This window comes from Hirundo rustica, chromosome 9, assembly GCF_015227805.2.
Source record: "Hirundo rustica isolate bHirRus1 chromosome 9, bHirRus1.pri.v3, whole genome shotgun sequence".
NCBI classification, from domain to species: domain Eukaryota; kingdom Metazoa; phylum Chordata; class Aves; order Passeriformes; family Hirundinidae; genus Hirundo; species Hirundo rustica.
In genome coordinates, this window is record NC_053458.1 from 15,220,975 (window position 1) to 15,237,866 (window position 16,892).

The 16,892-nt window shown below is 38.1% G+C and overlaps 1 long non-coding RNA gene across 20 annotated transcripts in view; it reads right to left on the reverse strand.

Annotated features, from left to right (window-relative positions):
* Positions 1 to 16,892, reverse strand: part of LOC120756252 (uncharacterized) — a 505,318-nt gene that overhangs the window by 167,779 nt on the left and 320,647 nt on the right. For 18 of the 20 annotated variants that reach the window (XR_005702114.2, XR_005702112.2, XR_005702110.2 and 15 more), the window contains one exon: positions 4,465 to 4,512. This is a non-coding gene — a long non-coding RNA (uncharacterized LOC120756252). Of the gene's footprint in view, positions 1 to 4,464; positions 4,513 to 9,727; positions 9,830 to 16,892 lie in introns of all 20 variants that reach the window. The other 2 variants (XR_009208109.1, XR_005702101.2) reach the window with 1 other exon arrangement.

Genomic DNA, 16,892 nt, shown 5'->3' on the forward strand with positions numbered 1-16,892 from the left:
TAAACAGCAATCATCCCTGCTCATACTGCATCTGCCTACAGAAACATGCACAGAGCCAATTTACACCACTATACTCCTTATCTTATTAGTACCCTGTAGCTCTTTTTGGTGATCCATCTCAAACTTTAGTGTTTATGATCAAAGACAGGACAAGATTTTGGACACACATCATGCAACCAGTCCCATATTAGCTACTCTGAAGAAAATTAACTGTACCTCAGCTAAAACCAGTTTATTTACATAATTGCAAACAGAGTTTTCCACAAGATCACTATTTTACACAGTGCGTGGCATGGACTTGTCTGTGGGATGAATCAATGCAGGGCAGAAGGCTGCTGCCCAAGGATGAGATGGGCTGTCCCATGCACTACTGACATTCAGAGTTATGCAATGAGTGAGGAAGGTAGGGGAAAAAAAAAAAAGAAAAGAATTTCCTACTACTTCAAGTAGTTAAAAAGTTGCCTTAAAGAGTTTGGAGTCCACATCTGGTTTTTTGAAATGACAGTCTATGAGATACAGGACAAGTTTCCTAAAGCCAAGCTTTTCATTGAAGGTGATCTATCAACTGTATGTTCCTCATACGCTCCATGCGTAACTTGAAACCTAGGGTCTGCCTGATCACTCATGAATGCAGCTGAAATTAAAGGGAGCTGTGCTTTCAGCTCCCTTTACCCAATGTTAAATGTTGTGAAAAAGATAGGAGCAGGATATCTCAAACTGGATTCTCAAATTAGTAGGTGCTTTCAACTTTGATTTACTCTGCCCTAGTCTCCATCTGTCAAATGAGGACAATAATTCCTCCTCATTTCATGGGGGTGTTGTGAAAATAACTTCATTAATGGTTTTTGAAGCACTGTACTGTTGAGTGCTATGCAGAAATCTAGGAGGAAATTAATAGTTCTGTCTCTGAAGCAAGTTCTGAAAAGCATGCAATAAAAAGGGCTCGAAGGCACAGACCTAACTGAAAGAAAAAAAATAAAATATTGGATTTTATATACTTGAAAAAAATATTTGAATTGCTCAATGAGTGAGTGCTGTACTTGCCTTAACCAGATTTCATCCTGATTTTAAACTCTCAACTCAAAATCTCAGCTTTTATTTGTAAATTACCATGTTTCTAAAAATTTAGATCTGTCTAGATCTCCACAAACACCATAGCACGGAATCCTACCAATAAGCCTGAAACTCTACAGTATCACTAGGAATACTTAGAGTCACTCTACAGATCTTAATCATTTCAGCTCATGAAATAAGGCAACAATAGCAACTTTCTCAACAGGAACCAGCACTTCAAAGAAAGAAGACCACACTTTGACAATAGATTTTGATAGCATACTGAAATACCAAAAGAAAAGTGCAATTCAGGGGAGAAAAAGTGCTCAAAATTTTACACAGAACAATACATATTTGCTTCCTTTCCAGAAACAACCAAATAATTTTGATCATAGCCTTTCCAAATGCTTTGCCCCAGGAGGAAGCACAATGTGGAAGCTGTCGACCCAAATATTTGAAGTTTTTGAAGAAATTAATTTAAAAAATCCTGTTTACAGTAATTTATAAGTGACAATTTTCAGGTAATCTTGATGACAGTCAATATTCTCTGCCCTACCAAGAATGCACATGCTCACACAGTGTTTTGCTTGTCATGCAAGCATCTCTCCTAGCACATCTTCTTTATTATTTTTATTACACGCCCCTAGCTGTTTCTAAGGGATGAATATTCTTCTAGGGAAGAATACAATTCCTTAGCTTCCCTTAAATAATATACAGATGACTAATCACTGTGGCACCCAGGAAAGATATGTCAGGTAAAGTAAACATTCTGAAAAGAATGAACCCTTGAGCTATCTCTGCCAAATACTCTTACCTGGAACTGTCACAATGATTATGGTGCAACCAAAGAAGGAGCCTTTGATGACTGAGGAGTTATCTGAATGAAATTGCATGGTGAGTAGAAAAAAAGCCTACTGCCAGTTAGTCAAAAGCAGTGCCATTTAATAGAAATGATAGTACCACAGGGCTGCCATTCTTGACTATAACAGTGAAGATATCAATTGCATTTCTAAAAGTGTGAGTGAGAAAAAACTGTTATTGTCTGCTTTACTTCCACTTGTTCAATTTGCTTAAAAAGTACAATGCAATGGCTGGGTTTTGGCTGAACAGCATTAGGCTAGTATGGTTTACAAGGAGCTGGAGCTAAAACTAGAACTGCCACTCCCCCAACACCAACACAGAAAAAAGGACATCCAGTGCCCTACATCCCTTCTAAATTCAAACTTTACAAAAATCAAGTGTGCAGAACAGTGTTTTATGTTTAAGATTCCCAGGGGTAAAAAAACAAATCCTGAATATTGTTATGTTACTTGCAGTATGAAAGAAGATGCAGCCTTTCTTAGGTGTGCTAAAACAATCTGGTTTAGGTGTGCTATGGCAGAAACCACTTGTTCTTTGAAGTTTTTAAGAACGGTTCTTACATGTATATCAAGTCCAACTTCTTACACCTCCTTCCTACCCTAGTGCTGGCTACTCAGTCTAGAAAACTACTTCCCCCAAATTTTAAAGTAACATTTGCAATGTCCTCTCTATACTTCTGCTTTTTCTCCTTAGCTGTCTTACTCTATGTGCTTCACCTGTATTTTGATACCAAATCCAGTTGTCTGAGTAATAATTCTGATGCCCTGAAACCTGTCATGCAACACCATGTAAGGACCAAAAGAGGACCTTGTCTGAATTAATGGAAGTGTGAAGCCTAGCAGATCAGATATCCTGGCATGGCGCCTGTGACAGCGTTCAGGAGGCCAACACCCCACCTTCCCCAGAGTCCCCACAGATCTGGGGGACTCACACTGTTACATGCTGCCCATAGGCAGATTAGAGAGCACAGGGGCAGTTTCAGGGACAGCAAATGCCCACAGATATCCTAACTGACAGTCTCCCATCCTAAACTTCTGTCAAAACTGAACTCCATCCTGTCACCAACAGATCATGGAGAGCAAAAGCACTCTAAGCAAAATATGTGGGATAGAAGAAAGCTCACTTACCTGGCTACAAAACTGAATTCACAGCAGTTGAATTCACACAGAGCCCCCCCCCACAGCCTGTCCACAATACCACAGTACAATATTAAATACAGTATCTCAGAAAAGGAGCAACTGATGTCCCAGCAGTAGGCTCGAAACTCCTACTTTGTCAAGGCAAAGTAAAAATACACAAACCAACAAACAAAAAAAGGTGACTTAAAATGGACAGATTCTTTCTCCTCCTGCCACAATTCCTTACAATATTTTTTCATCCACAAGGAATGAGCTCCTTGTTATCAGGCAGCTGATATTTTCCTTTTCCCGATGTATTCTCATATACCTTGTGGTATAGACAGCAGTGCTTTGTTTGGTCCTCACAGGCATCTGGAATATAGGCGTATGGAACACAGCTGGGAGCTGCATATGCACAAATGCCTGTGCTGGAGCTGAAAAGAGCAAATCCACTTCAAAGTAGCAATGGACTCAGATAACTGGTTGGACAAGAAGGACAATGTAAGGAATGGGAAAAGATAATGGGAACTGTGGTTTGAATGTGATACTTACAGGAAGATTAATACAAATAATTATGACCAGCTAGTAACAGTGTCCTCTCAGGTGGGCTGCATCTGAGCAATGTTAGTAAAAGCTCCTTGGAGCACAAAGTCCAGTATGAATTTTCAGTAATTTACTCTGATATGAAAATATTCCTAATCTGATAATATGCTGCTGTCAAGAATCAGTGAGAGGAAAATATCTCAGGTCATATTTGTTGATCAACTCACTTTTATTGTCTCACATAAACTCAAACTCATGATCAGATACTTATTTCTTCACAGAGCCACCTCTGAAGTACACAATTCAGTAGCATGCTTCAGAAAAATAGCTTCTATTACACAATAAAGAGAAATGCAACCTCTTTACTTTTCAAGTGATTTGTCTCATTACTCCCAAATTAGAATAACAACCCCTTAAAAATAACGGACTAAATCCACCCCTTTATTTGTTCTAAAGGCAGAGGAAGAAAATATATTTTACACTCCTCTATGGCAGGAGACAGCTGACTGGAGATTGTAGGGGTGTACATATCCACAGAAGAGAGAAGGGAATTCACACACAAAACTGTAGCTGAGGAAACAACAGCTTGAACTCCATCTGGCACATGAGAATGACTTACAGACCTGGAAGCTTGTGCTTCAATGAAGAGATTCAAGAAAGAGCTGATATTGAAAAAGGCCTCATTTCTAATACACTTTTATGTCTTGGAAGTGGTCTGTCAACATTAGAATGACTTACTGCTATGTGCTGTATTCTCCAAATCTGTATTTCTCTTTTTCCTAGTACTTCTATAGCACAGCCTACACTGTGCTTTCCTGATCTGCAGACTGCCAATTTCACTTCAATAAATACTGTCAAAAAATTTCATACAATCAGTTGTGTCACTTACCTAGGCTGTAAATAAGCTTCGTGTCAGATTACCTCCTGTTCAAGAACTCTAGAAAAAAACCACACAAACAAAACTGATCGTTAGTAATTAAACTTATTTAAATCATATCTTTTCCAGCCAAGTACCCATAAAACCTTCTAGTATCATCCTCCCAGCAGGATTCAAGAATAGCAAGGCCAGATCTGTAATGAAAAGTGAACACCTGAGCATTCTGAAATCTATTTTATATTTGATAATTGGCACCTTTCTTCCCTTTAGAGTTTTCATATTATGCAAATGCTTATATACTGTGAGTCAATGAAGTATAGAAAGATAAGCTTCAAGCACGTTATGGACAACAAGCATAAACTAGAGCTCAGGATGCCTGGGTCTCCCTGAGCCTTTGGAAAAAATCAAGGTTCATGGTGTTCAGTCATTGCCTCAAGGGAAATATACAGAGTTTCAGTGAGATAATGCACTCAAAATGACATTCTTTTTTTAACAAAAGTATGAGTTGCATAGGCCTGCCCTTCATAAACCAGCTTTCAATAGTATGGTTATCAAATCCAGATTATATACTTTACAGACCCCAAATGTGGCCACAATTCAGACTCTGAAATAGAAAACTTGATTCTTACACAAGAGTATAAGAATTTGTTTATCAATCAAGTTTAAATGAGGTTCAATAAAGGTCCAGCTACAAAAGGCAGAACACAATTTCTTGAAAATTATGAAGCTCTGCAAGACAGCAGAGGTTCAGCAAAATGAGGGCAACTTTAGCTGGTCTCAAACACAGTCTAAAGTAGGAGAGAGGGGGAGAAGGGGAGGGAGAGAGAGAAAGAGAGCACCAATCTCAATCAAGGGTTGCATCGGTGACAGGATGGGAAATTATGGACACCAAGTTACAACAAGGAATATTGCAATTAAATGTTTTTAAATGGGGAAAAATATCATCATTAGGACAGTAAAAAACTAAAATGTAGGGCAGAGATACTGCGCAATCCCTGCCACTGGAGATGTCCAAAACTTGACAGGACCAGAGCTGAGGAACCTGATCCAAGATGGCCTTGCTTTGACCTGAGAGCCTCAATTGCTGCTGACTCGCCTAAGGGCACGTAGCCCTCATCTGTCTGACTCCAGGGTGGAGAGGAGCAGGCCTCTCCAGTGGTCAGAAGTGACTGAAATCTCTACATGAAGCAAGTGCAAATTTTAACCTGGAAGAACCTTGGTCTTTTGTTTTGTGTATCAAAATGTGGTTCAAAGTATGTTAACAAGTAATCAAATAACTGCTATGTTTTCTTCAGAGAGAGCCTACACTTTATTTCATGGCAAACTGCCCCATCATAATGGCATCTTCCAGCTGAAAAAGACTGTGAAACAAGCAAGTCATGTGCTATTTCATGGATGGATTAAACTACTTCCAGTAGTGGCTTCCTTAAAACCCAGTAAAAAGTGCAATTTGGTACAGAATAGAGACAAACACCCTACTGTGCCTATCTGGTTTCCAAACAAAAGCCCAGAGTGGAGAAGAAGGGAGACAGTTTAAATTCCTAGTAAGTGTGGCTTCACTGCTGAAATTCTGGAAACATCACATCATGTCAAATTCATTAAATCAATTTTCAGTTCCTAAATATTCATGACAGATTGTCATACAGGTGGGTTAGATTACCCATTCTTCGTAAGAAAGGGAAAGCTGAGCTAATATTTCCCCCAAAAATCTGAGGGCAGTCTTTGTGAAACACTTTGTGTTAGTGAAGAAGGAAACAAATGCAACTTTTGAAGAGGTGTAACACGGAGGCACACACTGTTCACGGGAAGTGACTTGTCTGTGGTCTTTATGGGCTGAAATGAGAGCCAGTTCATACTTCAACTGTGATATCAGAGGACTAGGTCCCAGTAGGAATCCAGTCAACACAATAACACTGGAGAGAACATATTGTCTTAAATGGGTTTTTTTTGCTTCTACACACGGCTCCAGAGACTGTTAAACACAGAAATCAAACTAAAAAGATCAGAATAGAGTGAACTTAATAGCAGATTGAAATTTGTAAGAAAGTTTTGAATTCAAGATTACAGTGAATAAACCACTAGAGTGGATTGCAGGAGAGACAACACAGAAATGAAATGAAACCACTAAAGGTTTATGAAGATCCTTCTTTCTCATTGTTCATTTCTTTTGCTACCTGACCTCCATGTGGCAGTGTTTCAGAAACCAAACCAGAATTTCACATTATCCATATTTAAAAGTGACCCCTACAGAATATTCTCAGTTTAAATAAGGGTTTGTGCTTTCTTGGTTTGTTTTGGGGGCTTTTTCAGTTGTGTCTTCTGTGAAGTGCTCACCAAAGCACCAGATGAACCATGCCAGTCTTGGTTTTCAGTACCTCTCCTTTCTTCACCATCAATGCGTCCTGTACAAATTTCCTGGCTGGAACTATAGGTAGCCTACATCATGGGAAAATTTTTTCCCTTACTCCTTAGAATCTTATAATTTATAACATGAAATTCAAACCAACATAAATTAGTAATTCAATCCCTATATTCCAATTTAATGAACCAGAGGTTACATACTTTATTGTTTTGTGCCAGTGGACCAATCATTTGGTTTACAGATGGAATGTAGTTCTTGGTTAATAAATAAATGCATAAAAAAATAAAGGTATCCTCAATGCAATTATGCTGATATCCCTCAGGAACCAGAATGCAATTATTTAAAATATTATTTTCTTAGATTACTCTCAAGAAAATAAGGAAAGAAATATGAAATTTGTGTCCTTTTAACTTAAAGTCATTTTAAGAGCATCAACAATGATGCAGATAGTCCCCAGTGGCAACTGAGAACCACTTAGCCAGAAAATTGTTATTGGATTACAGTTCTGGCTTCATAAAATGTGGCTAAAGATCATTTTAGACATCCATGAAATGACCCATTGTCATAACTGGTATGACAAACAAGTGACAAAGTTATTCTATTCAGCTATTTTGAGGATTTTTCAGGTCACAACAGTAACTTGAGGCTGTATCAGCCTACACAGCTTTGATTCAATTATAAAAATAACTCACAATAAGAATAATTCTAGCATAAATAATTGAATCTCTCTGGAGGAAAAGAAAATTCGCCACAAACATGTGCACATACTTTCAAGTGTTACTGATGTATAAAGAATTGTGAAGTGATAGGGTGATCAGAAGTCAATTCCAATAGAGAATTACCTTTCAAACTAACTGGTCCTCTTTATTAAAACAAACAAGATGCAAAGGGCACCAACAGACACTGCATGATTTTTAACAATGTACAAACTGAAACCACTTAAGTACAACTAAGGTTAATATGATTCTTTTCATTTCATTTTACAGTCTTTTTCAAACACATGATTTCCTGGATGAGAATCCTGCCTCCCGTATTTTAACCTGCATCTGATAAGCCCCCCCCACAACTAATGTGACTGTATAGCAGATGCACACGTATGCTTAAACAAATGCAAACAAGAAATAAAACTCTTCACCTTTATATCTGACGGCACCAGTGACCACTGGCAACAGTAAAAATCAGAACCTTAGTCAAAAATCCTAACATGGGATTCAATGTCCTCATGTAAGGTCTTTGTCATTTTTCTTCTCTGCCCATTACACAGTATGTCTTTGCTCATATAATTACATAATTAACATCCTCAGCATCCATTTCATCCCTTGTTAATTTTGCTAAATATAAAAATAGACATGCTCAAGGAAACAAACTTGGCAAGTGAAGAAGTATAAACATTTTAAAAGGAAAAAATAAATCTATTCATATTCTGATAATCGTTATGTACAACTGAGCACTACTAGGTGCTTGTAATCCACATGATGGCCTTCTGACTAGAAGTGCACATACGAGAACAGCTTTTGCTGGACTGACAGAGATTACCTCAAAGTGTGAGTACAAGGAAGTCATGGTTTTGTTTTTCGGTAAGCAGTGTTGAGGCTTGTAGCACCAAAGGGCAGGAGTGGCAGTTGATAAACCACATTGGTCTCACAACACCATTGGTTTCCCAATCCTTTTTCTGAAAATCAGAAGGATTGGGGTGGGGTGGGTTGCCGAAGAGAGGGCGATAAACTTGGCAGCTAAAAGCCCTCGAGATTTTTGCAGTTTATGCCACAGGCCAAATTCACATTGAGCTCACACTGCTTTATGACTATCATCATAATTCAATTGAAGATATGAGTTTGAAGATTAGGGGCCAGCAGAGGGTTCCTCCTTCACACCTCTGCCATGAAAGAAGACAGCAAGTAGCAGAAAGTCTTTAGTAATCAAAGAACTGGTAAATTTCCCAAAGTTCTAATTGATTCACCCTTGGCAAGTTAATCGGCAGTTTTATTTCTTGACTACAGTATCCAAAACGTAATTCTGTTCATCCTTGTGAAAAAAGGAAAATTTCAGATGGGTTCTGTTTAGTGGGGCGGCAGAGACCAGATCTTTGCTCATCCTAACATACAGATCTTCACTTATAAGACCAGATCTTAAAACTGTTACTCACAAAAAAATTACTTTGTTTCCTGAATGATACCACCAGGTCATGGAGGGTAGTATTATTAAATGAAAGGAAGAGGATCACTAACTGTTGTTTGCATGACAAACATACTTTTAAACTTACTGCTTCCACAGAGGATACTGTGTCTCTATGCAGATGCATAATATCATTTGATACAGCAGCTCAGAAGTCCTTCTCATTAAGAGTTAGCATTGAACTTGTTTTGTTACATCCACTAGCCACTACAATCCTGAATTATACCAAGTTTTGTCCCCTGGTATACTGTGCTGACCTCCTTATCCCTAGACTTCTGTTTAATTACCCAAAAGTGCACAAGAAAGCAGAGAGTCCAGTTTGAACCCTGATGATGTCTCAGCAATTTCTCCTCCCAGCACATACTATTTCAACAGCCAGTGATCACTGGAGTTAAAGTGCACACAAGCAGCTGAATAGGATGCAATTCTTATTCTTATGATGAATATCAGGGTCAGAGGTGAGTGCCAGATAACACATAGCAGATGTGGAGGGAGTAGAAGGAATTCTGTTTACTTTGGGTGACCACCTACATTTCAAGGGGGGAGGGGGGGAAGCTAAAACTGCAAGATAAGAGACTGTTTAAAGGATGGCGTTGTACAATATTTTGCAGGAGAAAGATACATACTTCAATATTAGCACAAACTATTGTTGAAATATAAGATAGTGTGGCCCAAATTAACCACCCATGGAATGTGACTCTTCATGAAACAAATAAGAGAAATCTTTTGAAAACATACCTCATACCATATGATCACTTCAGCTGATATTGAAAAGTTCCATTTCTTTTTGTGTTGCCTGTGTTCCTTTCCATTTCAGAATTTTTTCCAGCTATTAGAAGCCTAATAAAGGGGAAATGGGGAAAGCCTGATGTCAGCCTGAGGGTAGTTCTAGATAGCCATGGAGAAGACTGCAAAATGCAGATGACAGCACATTTACAATATCTCATTATGGAACAAGAAAGTACTGCAAGTTATTGCTAGCTGCTTGGGCTTAGATCATCAGTCCAGACTGTGCAGAAGGAACATGAAACTGCTCCAAACAAGACAGGAGGTGATTCTTACAAAGATGATGCATGGAACTGGAGAGCTACAAAAATTCTTCAAGCTGGTGAAACTATCAGCAGCCGTTGAGCTGCTCAGCTTTTCACAGTCCATGGCAAGGGATGAGGGAGCTTTCTCCTCAGTACCACCAGCTATTAACTCCCAAGCAGCAAGGAGGCAGCTGCCTGAGAGACAGGTGAGAATGATCACTTCAGTTATACCAATGAGTTTACTGTATGATCAATGACCTTTGTTTCCCCTGCTCCCTCTTCCTCTCCTAAAGAAATCATGAAAGTCATTAAGCATCTTGATGTTTTCCATATGGATGTTTCTACAAGTTACAAGGTCAAAGTGGACCAGTTAGGAGAACTTAAAATAATCAGAAAAGACTGAAAAGGAGAAAGGGGACAGGGAAACAAGCATTTTTAAAAGAAAAGAAAAACAAACAAACAAACAAAACGAACCCACAAAAAACCCACCCTCAAACTAAACTATCCAGGGACAAGTTGCATTTTCCAATATTCTACAGGCATCAATTTCCTAGACTACTGAATGTCTTCATGAAGGCTTTCTCAATAAAGTCTCAGCAAACAAATGGATAGGTTTGATTGAAAATCTTGCCCCAAATCATTACATATATTTTTTAAAATAGGCCTACATTCATATAATATGATAATATGAGTCCGTTTTCAAAATGGAATAAATGGGACTGTCATTGTAATTTTAAACAAATACTTATAGAAAAACTAATAGAGACTAGTCATCTGGGGAAGAACAGACCTCAGAAACCAGTTCAATCCAAGGAGGGAAAAACAAATCAAAGTAACCCCACCACACAGACGTCCACCAGTAAGCCTGCTAACTTTCTAAATTAGTTGTTACATTTATTTCTTTATAAGCTTTGGTCTGGATGTTGAGTATTCAATCTTTTTTTTTATGGGTGAAGTACACAGCAAGGAATTAAGTTTGGCAAATGGCCTCTGAACTACTCTGAACTCTGAAGACACAGTAGTACAACATTTTTAAAGATATACACGGCCTCATTTAGAAGATGGATTGGAGTATGGAGGGCAATTTAAGAAGAAAATCGAAAAGTTTTCAGTTTTAAGTACATCTCTTCTCAGGTAACATTAAAGATAATTTTAAAAGATCCCAAGTCTTTAAAGCTGAAATGTATTTGCACTATGAAGCAGTAATTATCTTTGAAAATCAAAACAATCTGCAGAAACAATTCTGGCATTGCTAAAGTTTGGCTGATACAAATCAGCCAAATGATAATTATTTCTAGAAAGTGGAAGGGAATGTACCCCCACCCCTCCATGTTAACTTTTGGTCTACTGCCACACATCCACTTTGGCAACCAAAGGAATATTGTGGGCACCATTTAAAGGCATGTATGGCAGCCTGAAGGTTAAAGTAAATATTCCTTATCTTTGACAGATGGTTAATTCATGGTCATTATTACTAAATTCAATTGCTTGATAATTTAAATATGAAAAACGCGTGAAGGAATATATGCCAGCATACCTTTCTAGGAACCCCAAAATGCAATATTTTCTTCCGTGCTTTCACCATACATCCTCACGCTGAGTGTGACAGTTTGAAACAAATGAAGGCTTTCTTAGCACTTCAACACCCTCCGGCCACTCCTGCTACGTAAGAGTGGGATTCTAGAGAGGTACTGCGTGTCCAGACCTAGGATGGATAAGTGGGCTTGGCTGAAACAACTACTTCCTTAGTATGTGTAATGCAAGCCTATTTTTTTCTTTTTAGGCCTAACGTCTCCAGTTCTGCGGTCAAGTACTGCCACTTAAGCAATCATGGGGAACTAATTTGCAGACAAGGTCACAGTTTGACTGGCACTGAGTGCTACTCTGGAATGGCTTTAAAACAGACCATATCTAACTCAACATGTATATAAATGGTGAGCTGTTGCACCAGCTTCTACCACACAAATAAAGATTCACAAAATAAGGCCACTCTAACAGTCTGACATTCTCTCGCCATTACCATCACCTATTACAAACCCAGTCCATTTTATGTGGTGACAGGCACAAACATATTTTGGCAAATGTTTCTTAAAAATAGTAACAATTAAAAAAATAATTCCTTCTACCATCCTTTAGTTGATACAGGAAACTGAACTTCTCCCCTTCTCTGTCCCCACTGGTATTTCTAAATTGGCTGGCACAAGAAAGCACTGCAAAACACCTCTGCAGTTCACCCACTGATGTTGAAAGTCTTCTACTGACTTCAAAGGCGTTTGGATCAGGCCCAAAGTCAGCATCCTAATATGTCAGCACAGACTACCAAGCCACAGTACTGGCTGGAATCTGTGCTATTTATATGCTACTGCTGAAGCAGTGCAGGAAGTTTACTTTAGGTCTCCAAAAGCATGAGCTATTCGTTTGTTGTTAGTTTGCTGAACATTTTGTGAAGTGTCACCCATTCCTGTGCTGATACAGGTTAATTTACAGGTTTCTTACCCGAAACACAAAATATAGGTATCACAGACTGGCTTTGCCTTTGACATCCAATGTGCATATGTTTTCTGTTCCCTCCCTGTCCAGAAATTTCATTGTCTTCATGTCTCTCTATAAAGTCCTGTGCTGTCATATTTTTAGTTAGAATATGAACCTTCTAGAGCAGAAACCTTGCCTTTACTTCTTAGTAACTCACTTGGTACACTATTGACATTAGATAATATGAAACAATTTGAACAATAGTAAGCAAGAAAAGCCTCTGCGCTGTTTTTCCACCAGAGCGATTTATCTTACTCAGAGTACTTGCATGGCAAAAAACTCCAGGTAAACATGCAAACTAAACTCTCCCTGTAAGTTTGCAAAGTACCTCAAGCCAGAGAGGGAACTGAATCTAACCTTCTATATGCCCAAGGCAAGTGAATCCTTTAAACCAGTTCAGGTAAAATATTCACAGTGTCTCTCTCAAAGACCTGCATTAGCACCTGCATCAACATCATCTCGTTTGTGTCTTTCACACCATTCTAAACTACAACTGCTTCAAACCACAGCCACAGTGGACCTAAGAGATGCTAAGATGTCTCTGCCCCTAAAGCTAAGGGGAGTTAAAGAACAAGATATCTCATAGTTCTTTCTCAACATCTCATACTAGCTACCCTTTAGCAATCAACTGCTCTGATGTATGGTGGTGTTTAACTGTCTCTCATTTTCTTGCTCTCTAATTGAGTTTGTAAACTCTGCTTATAAGAAATTTGTAGAACTGAAGTAAAATTAACAGAAGAGTTCCATAACCTCAACAGCCTGGTGCCATATGGGGCACCACACAGTGCTGAAGGCAAGCAAACTGGAAGAGCAAATGTGCAAATTCCTCTTGCCTTTTCCATCCAAGCAAAAAACTTCTGGTAAGCAACCAAATTATTTTAAGTTACAAAAGTGCAACAGAACATCACAACTCATCCCTTCTTCTCAAAAGATAAAGCTTTCTTTTGTCTCTAATTAAAAAGATTAATAAAGTAAGAGAACACATCAGGTTTGCATCAATCATTGCCCATGTGGTTCTTATTACTGTAATTAAAAGTTATCTCTTCAAAATTGTTGGATGAAAGTGCCATGATCTGCAATTGAAAACACATTGAAGGGAGTCATCCACCTTATTTGACTATTTTAAGATAGGCAAATTTAAGAACACTGAAGGTAATATTCAAAAAAGTCTTTAAAGGCAATTTGTCAGTAAAAGTGTCCTATTAACCCTCTATTGAAGAATGTGAATAGCACTAAGGCCTTTGTTAAAAATATATATATATAATTGAAAGAATTAAGATTTAATAAAATAAGTTATTTAAAACTTAGACACTGAAATTCAAGTTTTTATTCTTCAGGGCTTGTTAGGTCCTGTATGTATTAGGAGTGCTCATTTTCCCTAGGGTCGAATCTTTTAATGTGTTTAGATTTTCACACTGCATGGGCCAAATTTCAAATAATCCTGAATAAACCTGATTCTTCTGCTGACATGTCAACCCGTATTTCACATAAAATAATGCTCAATTTTGACATCCAGCTTGCACAATATATAGGATTTGGAAAATGGGTGATCTAAACAGAGATTTTTTGCATATGCAGGACTGTAAACTTACAAATCTGTGAAACAGAAATTCACTGCAAATAGAATGTATAACTTAATTACAGAACCTTTCATTCAGACATTAGTGCACCACAGTTTTAACATCAAGCTAATTGCATCAAAGCTAGTAGCATGCTTTATACCAATGCTTTTAAAAGCATTCTTTGTGTAATGTAACTTAAAAGGGTTTTTTTCCCCGCTCTATCTTCACCGAACGCAAGATTTACATTTTGGCATAACAGACAGTGACTTCATGGAGTTCTTTTCAAAACTATTCAAGGTGTAAAACCACTCACTACCTTTGAGAAGAGTTTACTGGATACCATTAAAAAAATATTTAATGGGCAGAAAGGTATCTCCTGTAACATAAAAAAGAAGCCTTTTATTTAATAAATCACAGGAAAACACCAAAGGGTGTTAAAGAAGGACTTGTTTGGGTTTTATTGTGAAGGAGAAAAAAATACATTTTCCTGCCATTTTTATTTACATTTGAACTCTGCTACCCATTTCCTTCCACAGCTTGTGAAATCCAGTAGTCTCTTGCATCTTCTTTCCAGTTACCAACAGACACCTTGGCCCATGCTCATTGGATTTATAGGACAGTGCATTTACATGACAAAAGAACAGTCTGTCTCTAAAGGCTATTAAGAAAACTAAGAGAGACTGCTATTTGCCCAACAATTCTCATCTATAAAAAACAACTTTAATTTAAATTTTTGCTCAGATGGAATTATCCAACTCTTGGAAAAAAAAATAACAAGGAACACAAAATGAGAGAAGTGCAGACTTCTTAAGCAAGACTATGGGGAGGAAAGTGGCATAACATATTCACAGTGTGTCTCTAAAATTTCCTATAGAAAAAGCACCCTGTATCAAAGAAAGTGTGGAGAAAAAAGAGCAGTGATGCTGAATATGACAAAATGCTTGTATATCTTTAATACATAGGAGAAATTGTTCAAGGACAGTTAAATGTGACCCATTTAATACAACAAGGTCTCACATACCCATGGTACTCTGCTGAGTAAGTGCTGATCATGCAAATTAAGGCTGCCTGGGGATACACAGTGCTTTTCAGTTGCAGTTTGAATTTTCCAAATTCTCAAAAAACTTTTAGAGACATGGATACATGTTACTGGGTCACTAGGGCTACTTCCATTTCTTCAGTTGTTGGCTCGTTTTGAAAATTCATTTGTCTGACATTCTTGAGTCTTCTGGCACACAAATCCATTTTCAGTAATATAAAAATCTCATTATTGCTACTAGCTGCGTAATTTAAAGTGTGGATAGGCAAGTCAATATGAAAAGGTGTCCCAAGATAAATATTTGAGCTTCGAGATAAAAGAGGAATAAAAATCTAGTGGTCATTGTGACTCTAATTAACTCAAAGTTCAGCAGAGTCTAGGGGTTATCAAAGTTAGAGTAGAGCATGCCCTCAGTATTCACTGCAGCCAAGTGTGATACCTTCAGGACTGCCTTACACTTATTGGCTTAGCTTCTTTCCCATATTGCAATATGCTTACAAATCCTATAGCCATAATTTGGGTTCATTATGTCTGAGCAAATGCAAGGAAATCCAAACTACACACCACCTCTGAAACTGGCATCAAACCCCCAGTCAAAATTTTACAAGGTAGGTAAAGATTAGCATATGAAAGTGAAAGGGCTAAGAAAAACATACAAGTTAGAAACAGCAATGTCCACTTAACAGGGTACAATACGCCCACTGTCTGCATACAAAAGAACACAAAGGCAGACAATCCTTTTTCATAATTTTACCATAATTATATAAATTTTATCCTCGAGGGAAATAATGCACTAAACCAAGTTGCCCTAACCCCCATTCCCCAAACACTTCTCTAAAAGATTAAACTGTTTTTCCTATTGCTGCTTTTAGTAATTAAACATTCCATGGTCTGGGGCCCCAAAGAAAACATCACTCTGGGTTCTGGATGTGTTCCATGATATCTTGAAACAATCTTAAAATATGTATGCAGCCAGTTTTGATACCCACTGGATCTGCAGGGACCCATTAGGATCATCACGGGAAGCATGTGGTCATGATAGTGCAAGCAATTTAGCATTACTCACTGGAGCTGAAGCACAACACAGTGTGAAGTCACTATTGTTCTCCTTGGTTTCTGCAGACACTCAAGTTCTAACCTTCTCACAGCCTAATACACACTGAAATCAGAAGCAGAGCCTGAAGCCCATCAAGGGAAAAAGATTAACAGGGGACTGAAGCTGGGGGTTGCCCCCACCACCCCCAAAAATGACTATGAAATATTAAAGATTGCTAGAAGCCGTTTCATTACAAATATTTTTTGAATCGTTTGTGTAACTGAAAAAATGGATTATCTTTTATTATCTTTGTGTTTACAGAAAGAAGAGCTGCTGAATACTGACAGAAAAGCACATGAATGCCTGCTTCTATAGCTCACTTAGTACGATCTTCCCTTTGCAGAAACAAATCTACTTATAAGGTAATTGTTGCAAAACACTTTCAAATGACTGTCTGGAAAACCACCTCAGCTCTTAATGCCAAAGCAGGGGCACAGTCAGTGAATGCAATGGAGTTCAGGCTAGACCCTGGAACAGCTAACAGGATGAGACACAACACTTTATTCCAAAAATATAATTTCATTAGTTCATATCATTTCACCAAGTGAAAAAGGAATGTGAGTGCTTGAGGACACTTAGAATAGACTAACTGCGTGTGCATGTTTATATATATAGCTGGTACCTTTGTGCAAGTAAACACAGG